This window comes from Podarcis vaucheri (assembly GCF_965113315.1).
Source record: "Podarcis vaucheri genome assembly, chromosome: Z".
In the NCBI taxonomy this organism is placed as follows: Eukaryota; Metazoa; Chordata; class Lepidosauria; order Squamata; family Lacertidae; genus Podarcis; species Podarcis vaucheri.
Window position 1 is genome coordinate 9,424,523 of NC_138758.1, and position 17,066 is coordinate 9,441,588.

A 17,066-nucleotide genomic window follows, 5' to 3' on the forward strand; every position below is an offset into this window, starting at 1 on the left:
TTACATTTAATTGTTATTCCTGTACTGCTACCCAAACTTCAAACTCCACATTAGATGTGTCCTACTGTTTCAGAATTAAAAAGAAAAAAGAAAACAAAGGGGGGGGGAAGAATTCTATAAACTTCATGCCCCCATCCTCAGAATTGTGCAATCTTGTTGAAAAACATTGATGGGCTATAACTCGAGAGCTATAACAAAATACATAATAGATGATAGAATTGTAGAGTTTGAAGGGACGCTGGGGATCATCTAGTTCAGGAGTCCCCAAATTAAGGCCCGAGGGACTCGTTTATCCAGCCCACAGCGACCCCCGCTGCCTGCTGCTGCCACCTACTCTTACCGGCACTGTGCTGCGCGGCTGCCCACTTCTGGGTCGGAGCACCGGAAATAGCTTGTGTACATGCGCAAGCGTTATTTGCGCATGCACAAGCATTATTTCTGGTGCACATCTGGGTCGGAGGAGGCCCGTGCACATGCGCCCAAGCTATTTCCAGTGCTCCTCCGACCCGGAAGTGTGCCGGAAACAGCGTGGTTGCATGCGTATGGGCATGCGTTCCCCCGCCCTCGGTGATCGGTGCTAGAGACCCCGGCCCAAGGTGCGGTAAGTTTGCTAACCCCGATCTAGTTCATGGGTAGGCAAACTAAGGCCCGGGGGCCGGATCCAGCCCAATTGTCTTCTCAATCCAGCCTGCAGATGGTCTGGGAATCAGCGTGTTTTTACATGAGTAGAATGTAATTTATTTAAATGTTATTTAAAATGCATCTCTGGGCTATTCGTGGGGCACAGGAATTTGTTCATTTCCCCCCCAAAAAATATAGTCCAGCCCCTATAAGTTCTGAGGGACAGTGGACTGGCCCCCTGCTGAAAAAGTTTGCTGACCCCTGTTCCAGTTCAACCCTTTGCAATGCAGGCATATGCAGTTGTCCCAGGCGAGGATCAAACCTGCAACCCAGAGCACCACTCTCTAACCAACTGAGCTATAATTCTCAAACTGAGCTCTATATTTTCTGTAATTTCACCCCCAAAGTTACTACCATTCTGGTTTCCAATTGCTTTCCACAGCACATCTTATCCAGGAACACACTGATTTTTTTAAAAAAACCAAAACCTAGGATTTTTTTTGGAAGACTGCTGTTTAATGACTCTTAGTGCTCCCCTAAAATATCTTGGGATGGCTGTATGTCATTTGTAAGCATCCAGCGTAAAGCTGCATCAGAGGCTCATGTCAGCCCAAGTTGTTGATTCTGAGCTGATTACAGTGCCTCTCGTAATTGCACTGCACTGTAACTTAGCATTATTTTTTTTAGGAGGTCTAGATGTGGCTGTTGGGCTTTTGAAGCCTTTCCCCAATTGCTTACATCTCCACTCTTTTGTGTGAAGATTGACAAAGTGCATTACAGCTGCAAATGGTCTTTGTGCCTAATTCTGCAAGACTGGCGAGCTCCCGTGCACTGCTTTGTGAAGAGGTCCTGGATTTACTAAGCCGCTTGTCTGTCAGGGATTAATTTAACCTCTAATTACTACATTTTCTTCACAGTTTGCTACACATGAGCATGTTATAACAAAAACACAATGAGGGATGTGGTCTTACTTAGCTGTGGCTCTGGAATTAATTTAGAGGGTATAAAGTCAAACCTAACATACTTGGTGCTACAATATTTGTGCTGATTAAAGAATATAATCTTAATTTTCTAATGATTCCAGCAGCAATAGAGCAAATAGCAGTATCCTTTTTCTTTTTTTGGCTTGTTGGAAAAGCAACTCAGCAAAGGCTCATTCTGCCTCAATCTGGTTAGGGATCGCTATGTAAACCTATCACTACACTTGGTTTTATTGTTCTTTCTTATATGGCTGGTTCTTCTTTCTGTACAAGAGATTATATCTTATTTTCAAAGCTAAACATTTTAGAAATGTTTCTAAACCGTTGCAGCCACACTGATAAGGCGGAAGTCTCTTCACCTTTGGGGACTGATCTTGAGACTTTTTTAAAAAAAAAAAAGGGAAGGAAGTTTTAGTTTTTAATGAATCGTGCTGCATGTTTTATTTGCTGATCTTTTTAGCTTTTCTGCCTTTTCGTCAGGTTCTGAGAGTGAAGGGCTTTGGAGAAAACATGTGAGATGAGAGAGAGAGAGAGAGAGATTGGAAAAAAGATATTCTTAGCTATGTTTTGAAAATCTAAAATTTGCTTTTAATGATTCATATCCTGTTTTCCTCCATCAATGAAGAAGCTAAAGAGATGTGCAGAAACGAACCTGGGTTACGATATCAAATTGCAACACTAAATGCAAGTGGAAAGAATACAAAAAACTTAGAAGGTGCAAAAGCAGAAAGCAGAGTCAGCAGTACCAATAACCACTCCTGGAAGTTCACAGAGCTTCTCGCTGTCATCTCCTTAACCCATTTTGAACAGATACATTATTTTTAATAGCATTGCATAGAGAGTATATATAGCATGTCAGTCGTTCAGTGGCAGGGAATATGCCATACATGTCAAATATCTCTGGTTTAATCCTTAGTTAAGAACATAAGAAGACTCAGCTGATTCTGGCCAGTAGCCCATCTAGTCCAACTTGCTGCCTATGAGAAGCACACAAAAGCAGGACATGAGCAACAACACACTTCCCAAGTGTGATTCCTAGCAACTGGCCATGGAACACAGTTATAGCAGAAAGTAAGAGAAATGGAGTGGCTCTACCTACCTTTGACTCTGCCCCACTCACTGCCAGGGTGAGGCCTACAGATTTTTGTCTGAGAAAAGGTTGATGACTCTTGCTAAAGATGGGTGTCTAGTGTCCATGGCCTGGTTTGTACACCACATACCCGTCAACTGGCCCGGAAAATCTGGGACACCTTGCCCTGAAAAGAAGCATTGGGGGTGTCTCACAATCTCTTGCGGTGCCCCAAAATGTGCTTTTTTGGGCACCATGCCTGTAAAAAGCACCTTTTATTTCTGTTGTCAAAGGTCAAAGGCAGGGGTCAGCAAACTTTTTCAGCAGGGGGCCGGTCCACTGTCCCTCAGACCTTGTGAGGGGCTGGACTATATTTTTTTGGGGGAAATGAACAAATTCCTATGCCACACAAATAATCCAGAGATGCATTTTAATTAAAAGGGACACTTTTTACTCATGTAAAAACATGCTGATTCCCAGACCGTCCATGGGCCGGATTGAGGGATCCGGCCCCTGGGCCTTAGTTTGCCTACCCATGGTCAAAGGGATTGTCTATAAAGGTGGACAACCTTTCTTCTTTTTCTGTCAAGGGTCGTATTATTTCCTCAGAGGAAATTTCGCAGAGGGGTGTAACCTGCCAGTGCTGAACAGAGCCAGAGCTGAAGATGATCTGAGATAGTAACAAAAGTGGTCTGAATTCAGTAACCTGGAATAAGGACCCTACCCCCACAGATTTCACCATGGCTACGTCAGATTGGCATCCATTGGTCTAATCAAGAAGGAAGGAACAAAGTGATGGGATGGAAGAATGGGGTGGCTTTAGGAGGTGTCAGAGACTTCATAAAATTAGGTTGTCTGCAGGTTGCCCACCTGTTATATAAAGAGAAGTAGGCAATCCTAATTCATGTTAATATATGGAAAACAAAACAAAAGATTTCTATTCTGCACGTTCCTCTGTTTGTCATCCTGGAATAAAATGATTTCGTGGGCATTCAGTGGATCTGCATTATGGGAACACCTCTCTCTCTTTTTGGCAGAGGAATCCTCTACTGTTACTAGAAGGGGGGGGGGAAGAGAGAAGGCTAGGGAATGAACACATTTCCAGGCCTGCATCTTAATGACTGACCTTCAGGGTTAAATTTTCCACAGGTGACCAAGCTAAGTGGGCTCCAGTTCCGTATCATTCCACTCAACCCCTAAAAGCAATCTTCCAATACGGTTAGATAATTGTTTCCAAATAGCTATCAGGTACTCATCTGGTACAGTCAGCAGAAGGATACAGAACTGATAGCGGATTTAATTCAATTTTGTTCTTTCCAGCTGCTTCTGCTTTTGTTAGAGTGCTCCGAACAGTTTCCTCATATGAAAGCAATTGCTGCATTCTTTTAGTTTTTTAGAAACCAAGTAGATTAAGTGATCCTGGTTTTTATTCTTTTTTTTTTTTTACTTACTAGACTTTCTCCAGCTTGCTCCTTTAGGATTGCTTGTGTTTTCTTAACTTACCCTTAACTTATCCCTTTTCATTTTTCAAAAATCACAAGGGCTACAAAAACAGCTCCGTTCAATGCAGCCATCAGAAACAGGCCAAAGGGGTTCATCTTTGGCTGCCCAGTGATGACTCATTGGGATGGAATTTCTGTTCCTCCCTTGTCAAAGAGTGCAACTTACTCCAAAAGGAGCAAGTATCTGTTTCTGATGCTGCTGCTTTTAAATGCTTTGCATTGCTGATTTAAAGCCACAGGCTTCTGTCATGAGACCTTGTTCTACATGAGGAGACAGTTGCAAAGTTTCTTTTATGTGTTCAGCCAAAATGAATTTAAAAGAAAAACATATTATCCATGTTAAAGTAGTCAGGGCACCTGAGTCTTCTAAGCGTAGGAGTCTTCTCTCCTAAGCTGAGTCAAATGGGATGGGTGCTGATGCCAGAGCCAGGCTGCCCATCAGTGATGTGCAGTGAAATGTTCCATAGGGGAACAGTTAGGGTCAGAGGCGCCGGCTTACAAAGGCTTCCTGGGCTTTGGAAAGGAGGCGCCAGGCCTCAGACCCCTTTTAGAGACTTTTGGGGCATTTTTAAAAAATCCAGTGTTTCCTAGTGAGCATTTTATGATTGCTTGGGGTGGGTGGGTGTTCAACCACTTGGCTAATAGAGTTGCATTTTCCTCAGGAAATAATCCAGTCTTAATGTATCAAAGTATATGGTAGAGCTGCTTTTCAGTTATAAAGAAGTCTTGTGTCAGCATTCCCAGCTTTTTTGCTTACCTGCCTTGTCTGCAAAGCTCCGCTGACAAGAAGTGACTTGCCAGTGCTGCTCGAAATTCCAGGCATTGTTTCTTGAAAACGAAATGCCACCCAAGGCACAGGTTCGGAAGTTGCCTGCTTCCGTGTGCCATTGCGTCATGAGTAGCCTCTCTGTCATCCTCATGGTGTTCATTCCTCGCATTGGTTTGGCATGCATCCTCCACCCATGCTTATTTGCTCAGCAAATGAGGTTAATTAAGTGTATGTTTCATCACAGAACTATGAGCGTGCTCTTCATGATGCACAAACCTGTCGCTTTCTGAACTATCCTGTAGCAGCATTTAACATTATTTATTCATTGCATTTATTTCTCCCCTTTTTCTCCAAAGAGTTCAGTGTGGCATACAGAGTTCTCCCCCTCTTCATTTAGTCCCCATAATAACCCTGTGAGGTAGTGTTACAGGCCCAGGTTGGGATGGAAGTGGACTGTGAACTTTAAACAACAGCCTTGTAGTGTATGCCAATTTGATCCAAGTTTGAGACATGCACAACTCACAGATCTTTATTTGAAAAAGGGAGCGCAAAGATCCCAGGATAAACAGCCAGGCGACCAAAAAAAAAAAAATTAAAAAAATTCAAAGCTTTTTTCTTTTGCTAACCAAATGTTACAGCCAGAGGGTTCTCTTGCTAATGAAGAGTAACCGTGGAAATGAGGGATAGAAATGGGAGTGAAGGAATTATTCTGGCTAGACAGACTAAAACTTAATTTGTACACACAAAGAACCAGTATTCTCACATATACACATACCAAGGTAATTAAGGCAAGAGTGCTCTGTGCTGTGTATAGTTAAAAAATTGCTACTATGGCCTACTGAGCATTTTCCTGCACTGTGTAATATGAAATTGGGTGATAACCAACTCTGGAAAGCAGCTTGTAAATATGTTTTAGAATATTATTTTTTTCAAGAACTGAGCTCTGCTTTGACTTTGAATGAGTGTCAGCTAAGGGACTGCCTCTTCTGGATAGAATCCCAAAGGGACCTGCAACTAATTAGAAACACCGAATTTTCCTCAGGGTATCCACTCATGAGAACAGAGCATTTTAGAGCCGGTTATCTGACCAAACTCTCACCAGTTTCCTTAAGAAAGGCCTTTATTGAGCTGTATTTCCAAGTGATGCCCACCACAGTCTTGGATGGCCAAACACAGATGGACTCTGTATTTGTGGTCAACCCCAGGTGGAAGACATCACTCATTATCCGTTAGCCTGCAGCTTATATAGAGACCCAAGAGATTCTGAAACCTTTGTTCACGCAAGCAAATAGTTACACCCTGGCAGAAATGGTTCAGTTTCTTATGAGTGAGAATAATAGCTTTGTAACACAGAGTGGCTCTCTATGCACCGACTGCAGAAAAAAACCAGGAAAAAGGAGTTAGATAAAATTGCTATAAATAGTTGTGATGATTCGGAGATTTAATCTGAAAACAAGCTGGATTTGAGTTTGTTGGTATCTCTGGTAACTTCTTGCTCTTACATCGTGGATGTTGGCTTAATGTTATGTTCTGCATTGTTTTATTAATACTATTGTATAAATATCGTATAAATAAATTTATGAAACTGAAACATACCAAGGATCTGGGCTAGGGATCCTATAACAAGCAAAAATAAGAGGGAAATGTAAATGCTGCAGACAAATGTCTCCTTGGGTTTTGCTGATTTAGGTATTGTAATCCTTTTTTGTGAATTGTAATCCTTTTCCCAGTTGGCCTCCTCAGTTAACACTAGGTCTTCTTCACAATTGCCTTCACCATCCTAATTGGCTTCTCCAAATTGGTCCTGAGAGAGAACTGCTCACCTGTCTCAGTAGGTAAAAGTTATTTCCAATAGAATCCATAATGCCAATTGGCTTGTGAAAGCAGCACTCTTCTCTACCAAGGTCCAGGTTTGAATTGTCTCGATATTGTTATTTTGCATGCATGGAAGCATCCGCCATTTGTGTAGGGCCAAAGGTTAAAGTAGCAAAAGTCCAGATTGACTATGGATGTGAACTGTGATGCAAGCCATCTTGCTTACTTCTTAGCCCTCTGAAAGCAAAACCCATTCATACACAAAGACGCACGCAAACGTAATTTTCATTCCCTGCTTGCCATGCAATCGCTAAGGCTTGAATTATTTCTTATCGAGGTACATATATTCTGTTCTGAAAGGCTCACAACTTAAGTTTTCAACCCAGCTAGGTTAAAACACAGCTTTACTTAACTGTTAAAAGGATAGAATAGTATAAATATGTTTGATACACATTTTAAAAGCATTGTATATGAATATATCATAAGCATAAATAAATGAAACGGTTGGCTGGCATCCCATTTGTCCCAAGAGTCAATGGAATATATCTCCAAGGGTCAAGTCAAACTGTTGCATTAGCAGCCCCAAAGCAACCTCCCTGGAGCGCACGTCTGGGCAGCATGTATGGAGGTCCTGGGCTACCCAGGTGACAAAGGCCTCCTCTTGGGCTCACTGGTGTGGTCCAAGGAAAAGCAGATCAATACGTTTGGCATCACCTTTCCTGCAGGAGTTGCTGGAAGGAGGCACCATCCAGCCATCTTAGAGACTCCACTATGTATTTCTGTAGGGTTTACTCCTTAGCCATCTCCTCTCCCAAAGGTATCCCACAAGGCAGCGTAGTTTCTTCCTTCTCCTGGATGGGCTACCTTCCCAGATTGACAAGCCCCATCTGTCCCTCACTTCCCTCTACAGCACATGCAGAAACCTCCTTCTTGTCCATTGGACCCACTACAGTCTCGTCTGCTCAACCCACCAGAGCCTGTCTTCAAATGCAGGGGAAATCCCTAACTCACTCAGGGTTTGAGACCCATCGACTGACCTCTTAGTAACTTAATAGATTGCCAAATCCACAGCTTGGCCCCAGTGCTTCTGCGCATTAGGTTTGCCAACTTGTTATTATTATTATTATTTTTTAAAAGGTTTAGAAGTATAAATAGGAAATAATAGGAATGCAAAACCAAACCCCCACCCTCAAAATAGCACTCTTAAGTAATGTGCTGTCTTAGCTTAAATGTCAAATGCTACATGACACAGCCTAAAATGTAACTCCATTGATTTTATTTGGGGCATTTGCTCCCCACTCTCTTAAGATTTAATAGGCTTTGTTGAAGTCAGGCAGACCAAAGTATGTGAGGCAACTTCTTAGAAAAGTCTAAAACGTGATCCAGAGTGATATCATATTCCTGCTTGGGGCAATGCCAGTTGCAAGTCATTGTTTGAATAAGTCAATTTTAACGTGCATTGAAATCCAAAAAGGAAAATCTGGCGAATACAGCCCAGTCTAGTTGTATATGGAACATGTAAGGACAGCACAGTCTGGAGACCTCAATATTCTGACCTAATGCAGTTTTGGCCTGCAATGAGAACTGTTCTTTGTACTTTCAAAATGGCTTAAAATCTTCCAAACCAACATTTAAATAATCACATGTGTGGGGCTAATGATGCATCATCTAAGGTGACTTTTTCCACACAAACGAGGCAGCTGAAATGAAGGCTCACTGCTCTGTGAAAAGACCATGAACTCTGAGTAATAATACTGAAAATAAATAAGAATATGTTCAGAATATGTCTGCAGTTCCCCTGTTCTTTGATTCCAGTGATGTGGCTTATGCATCTGGCTCTGACCAGTAGCTCATTTGGGCAAAAGATTCCTGCATTCCAGGAGGTAGTACTACATGACCCTTGTGCTTCCTTTCATGTTGATAACAATGTGAACTCTATAAGCTCAGACCCCACATTTTCACTAACTTTAGTGCTGTGTAAGCAGGGATTCTCTACTATGGATGCAAGTGGCTGGATAGCTCAGTTGGTGAGAGTGTAGTGCTGACAACACCAAGGCAGCTGATTCGATCCCCATATGGGACTGCTGAATATTCCTTCATTGCAGGGGGTTGGACTAGATGATCCTCAGGGTCCCTTACAACTCCACAATTCTACGATTCTATGACCAATCTTTCAAAAATAAGATAAATTCAAAGAGTTGTGATGTAGCAAGGGGCATCACAGGTTTTATGGGTTCCTGATGTTCTGCGATACGGGATCATTCTTGACAATATGGGGATGTAAGCTTAAAATGATAGCTTTCTGGTCTTTCTTGTTTCTTGTTAAGATCTGGCATTTAAGTGTGCAGCCGGACAAGCCATGACTCTATTTCCTTTCCTGTTTTCTTTATTCCTGTATTGGCTTGTTTGCTGGAACATCCTGTTGCCCCAAATGCTTACTTCCTTTTGGTTGCAAAAAAAGATGTTTGGGTTTGGCTTGAAGCAAAAAGAGAAGAAAGAGGCTGCACGAGAACTTTTTGTTTTCAATCAGAAGTGAATCTTGGTCAACAATCTCAGAAGGTAGATCAAGTTTAATTTCAGCTGAGAGTTGTACGTCCTTCTTACATCAGTCATTAAAGTTAAGTGTTTCGACATTTCATGAAAGGAGGCAAGAGGAATATGAACTTTAGGATTAACTGATGAAACAACTTACTCTATACATGACTGCCACAGAAATGCCCCGCCTTTTCCACTTCCCTCCAGGCTGTCTAAAGCCTTTCAACTGTAATGGAGCAATTTGATTACTTTGTAGTGTTAAACTAAGAGGATAAATCTTGCTGCCTAGGGAGTGAGGAACCAGCCAAACAATCAGAACACAAACAAGCTAATGAATGGCCAGCATTTCTGCATAGAGTCCAGCAGGAACACAATTCCTGGGATAGTCTGCTAGCAGCTATGCTTATTGGCCTCTTTTGTTTTATTTTTTTGCTATGACCACTTTTATCATTCTTTGTAAATGGAGAGACTGTGTCAGCTTACAATGGATCATTATTGTATTCTGCTTTAGGGTGGGGAGGAGACTGAGGTGCAGAGGACTATTCTGGCCTGTTGTAGTTTAGAAACTTCCTAGCTGATCTCGCTTGACTAGAGCATAGGAATGGTGTTCAGCCTGGCGTTATCTCCTATGCACCCACATGCTCGCAGTTCCCAGTGCAGGAGCAAATCTTAAACACTTTATAATAGGGGTTAAGGGAGACTTGAAAGATTAAGCTGCTGATTTCTTCTTCTTTTTACTTTGCACTTTCCTGGCTTTAAACATCTACTATGAGCTCCTCATTATGCCTGTTCTATTCCCCACCCCCCTCCCTTCATACTACCTAGATATACAACATTTCAATTAATCTCCATAGAGACCAGCTGAAGTCAAAATTAGGCCATTTAAAATTGTTTCTGAGACTCATGTGCCTAAGCCCACTGTTGGACAAAATTAATTTGAAAGAGCTGTGAGGCTGGAAATAGTTCCAAGTGGCAACAAAGGACCGTGTTGGAAATGGCTATACAGTGTAAACCTACATCGCTTGCCTGAATAGAGAAGGTTTTGTGACAGTATGGGGTTTTCTGATACTGTGTGTGCTGCTTGCCAAAGGTTTTGGGCAAGGCAGTGGCTTAATTTTTTTTAGAGAAGCCGACAAAAAGGTAGCAATTTAAATAGCCTTGTTAAAAAAATAGCCACCCAGAATGAGCCAACTTGAAACTTGATTTATAATAGAAATTTTATGCAGCATTGGTACTCCCCCCCCCCATATGCTTTAGGTGCATTATATTTTTGTAGCCCTTAACAACATATGTGTGCAGCGAATCAGGATTATTTCCTCACCATCATATTGCAGATGGGAGGAAGTCAGCCTGGACAGTTCGGTTGCTTATTGTGTGGTGCTGATGACACCAAGGTTGCAGGTTTCATGGGGGTTTGGCTAGATGATCCTTAGGGTGCCAACTCTGCAATCCTATGATTCTATGACTGGGGATGGGAAAATGAGTTGCCTACAGTCATCTTAATAGTTAAGGGCAGGTGCAAGAAGGGACGTGAGCATTTGTAGCCTAGCCCTCCCCCCCCCCCAGTTGTGCTACACCAACTCGTTTAAAATTTGCCCTAGTGGGCACACTTATCACCGCCTTCTCAGGCTATCTGCAGATGAATCATGAAAACTATACATGGAACTACGCCCCAGTGACCCTGCTCCATAGGGCAGGGCACTCAGAGGCAAGACATCCCAGGGGTGGGGGGCGCCGCCAGAACTGCATCCCTCCCTGGTGCCCTCCACCTGTAGGAAACTGAGGGGGGGCATGGCATGTGTGCCCGCTGCCCGTAAAAGCAGCGTGGGGCAAAGCGCTGCTTCCCTCCCAGGCACCCCCTGCAGTGTATCATTCACTGGGTTGACTTCCTGATCTGTACTTGCAGTTCTTTATATTTAGCACTGGGTCCAGTTAGTCTCAGAGGCCTTTGGCTATCTTGGCTACCCTGCTTTGGCTACCCTGCTATCTTTGAAGGTATGGGACTTGATTCCTGGTTGAAAGAAATGCCTTGGGTGTCCTACCCACTTGTTTTACAACAACTGTACAGTGGTATCTCGGGTTATAGATGCTTCAGGTTACAGACACTTCAGGTTACAGACTCCGCTAACCCAGAAATAGTACCTCGGGTTAAAAACTTTGCTTCAGGATGAGAACCAAAATCGCATGGCAGTGGCGCGGTGGCAGCAGGAGGCCCCATTAGCTAAAGTGGAGTTTCAGGTTAAGAACGGACTTCTGGAACGAATTAAGTTCTTAACCCGAGGTACCACTGTACAGGTTGCGGGTTTGTTTTGTGGTACCAATTCAAGATGCTCATGTTTGTGTTTAAAGCCATAAATGCCTCAGGCCCCAAATAACCAAAAGTCCTCCACTTTCTGTACAGACCCTCCCAGGTACTTAGACTGGCAAAGAAAACCTTTTAGGAGCTTCCACAACCATCGTATGCTAGGGCAGTGTTTCCCAACCGGTGTTCCGCGGCACACGAGTGTGCCGTGAGACATCGGCTGGTGTGCCGCGAGATACCTGGAGGGAGGCAGGCGAGTCGGGCGACGAGAGGCGGGGCGGCGGCGGCGAGGAGAGGTCGCGCCTCCTGCTGCTGCCTGGCGCTCCTCCTCGCAGCCGGCAACGCTGCCTGGGCGCCTCCGCGCGACTCTGCCTCGCTGGGTTTGGTCTCCCAGCAGAGACGGGTCACACGCGCCCCTCCCTCCCTCCCTCAGCCTGCGCGGAGGGAGAGCCAGAGAGAGGCATCGCTCCTGCGCTCCGAGGCGGATTGAGCGCAGCTGAGAGGAGCTGCCGAGGGAAAAAACTTTCACTTTTGTGCGTCCCTCCCGGCGTGACGCTGCGCGCTGACGTCACGGGGCGGGGCTTTAATGGTGGTGTGCCGCGAGATTTTTTTTCAGTAAACAGGTGTGCCGTTGCCCAAAAACGTTTGGGAAACACTGTGCTAGGGCAGTGGTAGCCCTTAAGAGGGCATTCTCGTGGCAACCCCAAAGTTGTGGAACTTGCTCAACACACTGGAATTGCTACCATTATTGACTTTAGCGATACCCTACCACTAGCAGAGGCTTTGATTCCATAGTGAGCTGATTTTCTGTATGTTATTTTCTTACTTATTTTCTGTATGTTGATTCCTTGCCGACAAAGTTGTTATCATTCCGGTTACACAGTGCGGCCCAGATCTTGCATGGTTGTGTAGAACCTTGAGTTCCTACCTACTGAGAAACCTGGTAGAATCCCACAAAATCAAAACCCATTATCTGATAATCTCGTTTGTTTGATTTGGTTGTTAGAACTAGTTTCCAAATTGCTTTTCTCCCTTTTGTTACGTGCTATTGTTCAGTTTCCGCTTGTAGCATTGTGCCGCAGATATTTAAAAAATTGCTAGAGTATGCTGCTCTAAAAACAGCTTTTAAATGCTTTTCAAGGAGGACAGTAGATAATAGGAATAAAAGAATAGCTATGTAATGGCATTATTAATAGGGAAATAATTTAGGGGCGATTAAGGAAGAACAATTTTTTATTGTATGGAGAGGATCCAGAAGAATGGACTGATTACCTTCTGCTCTAGGCTCTTCTAGCAATCAATTTTCCTTTCTGGTGTTCAGTTGCTTGCTAATTGCATCGATTTTATCAAATATGTGTACAAATCAATTCTGTATTTTAGTACTGTTAAAAGCTTCCTTTTTCCCTAGCAGGCACAGGTGATTTGATCATACTAATCATATTCATTGTCTTTCTCTAAAATGTTAATTGTTACTATAGCTTGCCCTTGTTTCTTTGCAACCTTCAAGGCATGTGTGTTAATATGGCTTCTGTCCAGTTCCCATTTAAACATTTGTTGATTGCTCCCAGTATGTGGATGGGTCTAGACAACCAGTTGAAAACTGGAGTTGCTTGATGTTGTTGATGATGATGATGATGATGAATACCAAGCACTAACAGCAAAGAGAGAATTTGTATATTGCATGCAGGAATTGGCTAGAAAGGCCCAGTATTCAGAACCCTGCCCTGCAGAAAGTTCATAAATATATGCTCCAACCCACATGCTCATGCTGTTGCTGAGACAAAGTGAGTTCAGAATGTGGGGGGAATCTCACATGGGACTGCTCTTCTACATCATAGAGTTGTAGAGTTGGAAGGGACCACAAGAATCATCTAGTCCAACCCCCCAGCAATGCAGTAATCTTTTGCCCATAGGGCTTGAGCCATGATTAAGAGTCTCATGCTCTACCGACTGAGCTACCAAGCTGGATTTCAGAAGTGCATTGCTTGTGGCAATCTCCCATACTAGGGAGAAGAGTTACAGACTGTGTACACACCACTCATTTAAAGCATCCTCAAAAAGAATCTTATGAACTGTAATTCATAGGGCTGCAACCCTCAACGAACCACAGTTCCCCGGATTTAGGGTGTGCGTGTGCTTTAGATATATGGTTTGTACACAGCCTTTTTTAGCCTATCGCCTAGACCACCGAGATCTCCATAAGCAGGGATTTATTTATTTTTTACCAAGGGGGGGGCACCTGTAAGTGGGATTTCCCACCTGCCATTCTGAAGATCAATTCCAAAATCAAGCAAGCATGGAGGAGCAGCCAAGGTGCACCCATTGTTAGAAACTCACATATGCTAGGCACCAAATGGCTCCTTAAACCAAGGTTACAGTCGCCAAAATGGAGTGTCTAGTTGCCATTTTGGGGTCTGATGGCTCGAAAATTGAATTTTTCAATATTCCTTTTTTGGTTCCTGACATTTGTTTTGATTGTGTAGGTAAAGTATAATGGATAGAATTTGACAGTATGTGAAAAGAGGCAAGATCCAAAGTTCCCCAGGCATGCACCTCCATGTGGTAGAGACTTCAGGTACCCTCCAGGTGCCCAGGCCTGGGCGCAAGTGGCCAATAGCCAGATGCAAAATGCGCCTGGCAAATCCCAGATGCTGTGCACCACGTTCTGATGTGCATTAGCAACTGGGGTGGCAGGAAAGGGTTGCAGGAGACTGGCGAATTTGACCTGCCTCCATCCCACTCCAACCTGCAGCTCCAGATCCTGACTTTGAACCACAGCCAGATGTTCTAAGCAAATTGAGACAGAAGTCCTGCCCTGGCAGTCAAGCTTTCTCTTACTTTGATCAGCTGAGAGAACTGTACAGTGGTACCTCGGGTTACATATGCTTCAAGTTACATACGCTTGAGGTTACAGACTCCACTAGCCCAGAAATAGTGCTTCAGGTTAATAACTTTGCTTCAGGATGAGAACAGAAATCGTGCTCTGGCGGTGCGACGGCAGCAGGAGGCCCCATTAGCTAAAGTGGTGCTTCAGGTTAAGAACTGTTTCAGGTTAAGAACGGACCTCCGGAACGAATTAAGTACTTAACCCGAGGTACCACTTTGCTTATTATAAAGGTGAACTCCCACCCCGAAGGAACTATGGCTTTGACAATATAAGTTTAGATAGCTGTATTTCTGCAGTTCTAAATTCAGTGTGGAACATACATCATATTTATATAAAGTATCATATATTTATATGATGTATGTAGATAATAATCTGCCTTTCTTCAAGTCCCTCCTCAAGTCTACTTTTTCCATGGAGCATGGAAAATATCCATTCCCAGCTGCAAGGAAATTAAAGGATATATAGCAGCATTTTCTCCATTCTTCATGTCTTCATTTCTTTTTCCTCTCCCATCCTCCCTCTTATTTTCTCCCCATTGTCAGAGGTTAGACTATAATCCTTGGGGCCCTGTCTTTCTTCTGTCTTACGCCATAAGGTGCTATGTTTATCAATGCTACAGTATAAATAACTCCCCCCGTATAACTGAATATATGTGAACTAGGATTGCAAAAACATTTAAAAAGAAAAAAACAAGTGAAATTTATATGGCCAATCTTTCCAGTTTCAAAGAACTCTACGGACTATACATTTAAAACCAAGTCACCGCCTGAGACCTTTCTGTATTGCAGAAAACGTACAGAGTGTAAAGCAAAAAGAAAGAAAGAAAACAACCTTATCCATTTGTGTTTGTTTATGCCCATGGCAGTTTAAATTGTTCCTGTCAAACATACCTCTTTTCTAAGATATACGTTCTTTAAGTAGAAGCTACCCAGTTCTGCACAGGGGAACAATCTCTGGGCTGTTCTATAAGTAAACCCAAGAAACAGATTTACAAAATTGACACCGGCTCTTTTGTTTCTTTCTGTTGGCTTTGTTTTGTTTTTGGTTTGTGAACCAGGCTGCCAAGGAGAGTTTTCTGTAGTTTGAACTTCTAATGGTAGGTTTACAAAGCAATTTCATTTTCCTCCAAATGAAAATTCGCTGGATTTTATGACATTCTGACACTTGCTCTTGTCAAAGCAACCCTGGAGGTAGATTTTTTAAAATTCTCCTTTTACATCTGGAGACATCAAATGCAGTGATAGTAAGGAAGTAAACGTTTGATTGAGACACATCCTTAATTCATGTACGTGGGCTTGCCAAGGTTTGCAGCCTTATGGCTAACAAAGCCCATTGAGGTCTTAAGTAGAAATCCTTTACTATCTTATGTGGATTGAGTTATACCTTTCAGCTGAGAAATTTTAAGCTTTTTTTTTTTTTTTTTGCTTAAAAAATGCTTTATTTGTAAGCAGTTCACAGCCATTGGTTTTAGAATGGTGTACTCAAAAGATCTGTGCAGCTGGAACATGGCACAAATCCCTAGTCTTTGTGTGTAATTTGACTTTGCTGTGAGCTATGTGTTGGAGGATCACAGCAATGGATAGGGAAAGCCCTAGTGTATATGCCAGCAATAATCTCAGCACATGCCACTCACAGGCAGGAGGATGTCCCCAGTCTAATTAATTCCAGTATTCAGTACCAAATCTAATCCAAAATAACACCAATAATTTGGCAAGGAATCTCCCACCATGGACAAAATCGTCTCCAAGCAGCAAGCATGCCCAACCGTACCTGAATTAATCACAGATGAGTAAGGGCACCTTGCTAAGAAGCTATTAATAATCAAAGCAAGAAGTTTCCTTTTTGCTTTTATTTAGAGCTTCCGGTTTTAACCACTTTTTGTAGGGGGCACAAGAACTTCACTTAAAAGAGAAAGCCCTCTTATGCCACATTTGTTAATGAAGTCAAGTCGGGATATCCCAAGAATTTCTCCGCCTATGTCATTGTCTTGAAATGTCACGTGGGTATAACCCTCAACACCCTCTAAAAAAAGGCTGTTTCTTGGCTCTCTGCTCCGTGACAACCCTGTCCTTGCTGCAGACCGCGAGAGCTGTTTTCTTGATTTCCTCTGCTGTATGTTTCTGTACAGTGGTACCTCGGGTTAAGAACTTAATTTGTTCCGGAGGTCTGTTCTTAACCTGAAGCACCACTTTAGCTAATGGGGCCTCCCGCTGCCACTGCGTGATTTTTGTTCTCATCCTGAAGCAAAGTTCTTAACCCAAGGTACTATTTCTGGGTTAGCAGAGTCTGTAACCTGAAGCGTCTGTCACCTGAGATACCACTGGACTGGCATTTCAAGCAGCAAAACAGCTCCTAAATCTTGCATATCAGCATGTTGTAATCTTTAAACCTTTATTTATAAATAAATATTAAATTGCAGCTGTGGTGCTCGCTTTCTGGAGTGAGTGCAGTAGGATTGATCCATGCTGAATTTCACAAATTAATCAAGGTTACTGAAGGCACCGCAATTCTATGTGTGCAGGACATATTGCTATGTCCTCAAAATTAGCCTTTTAATAAATACATGTGTAAGATGTGTCTGCAGTG

At 43.0% G+C, this 17,066-nt stretch overlaps 1 protein-coding gene across 12 annotated transcripts in view; it reads left to right on the plus strand.

The window, feature by feature from the left end:
- MAMLD1 (mastermind like domain containing 1) overlaps positions 1-17,066 on the plus strand; it is a 119,288-nt gene that overhangs the window by 19,860 nt on the left and 82,362 nt on the right. The window lies entirely within an intron of this gene.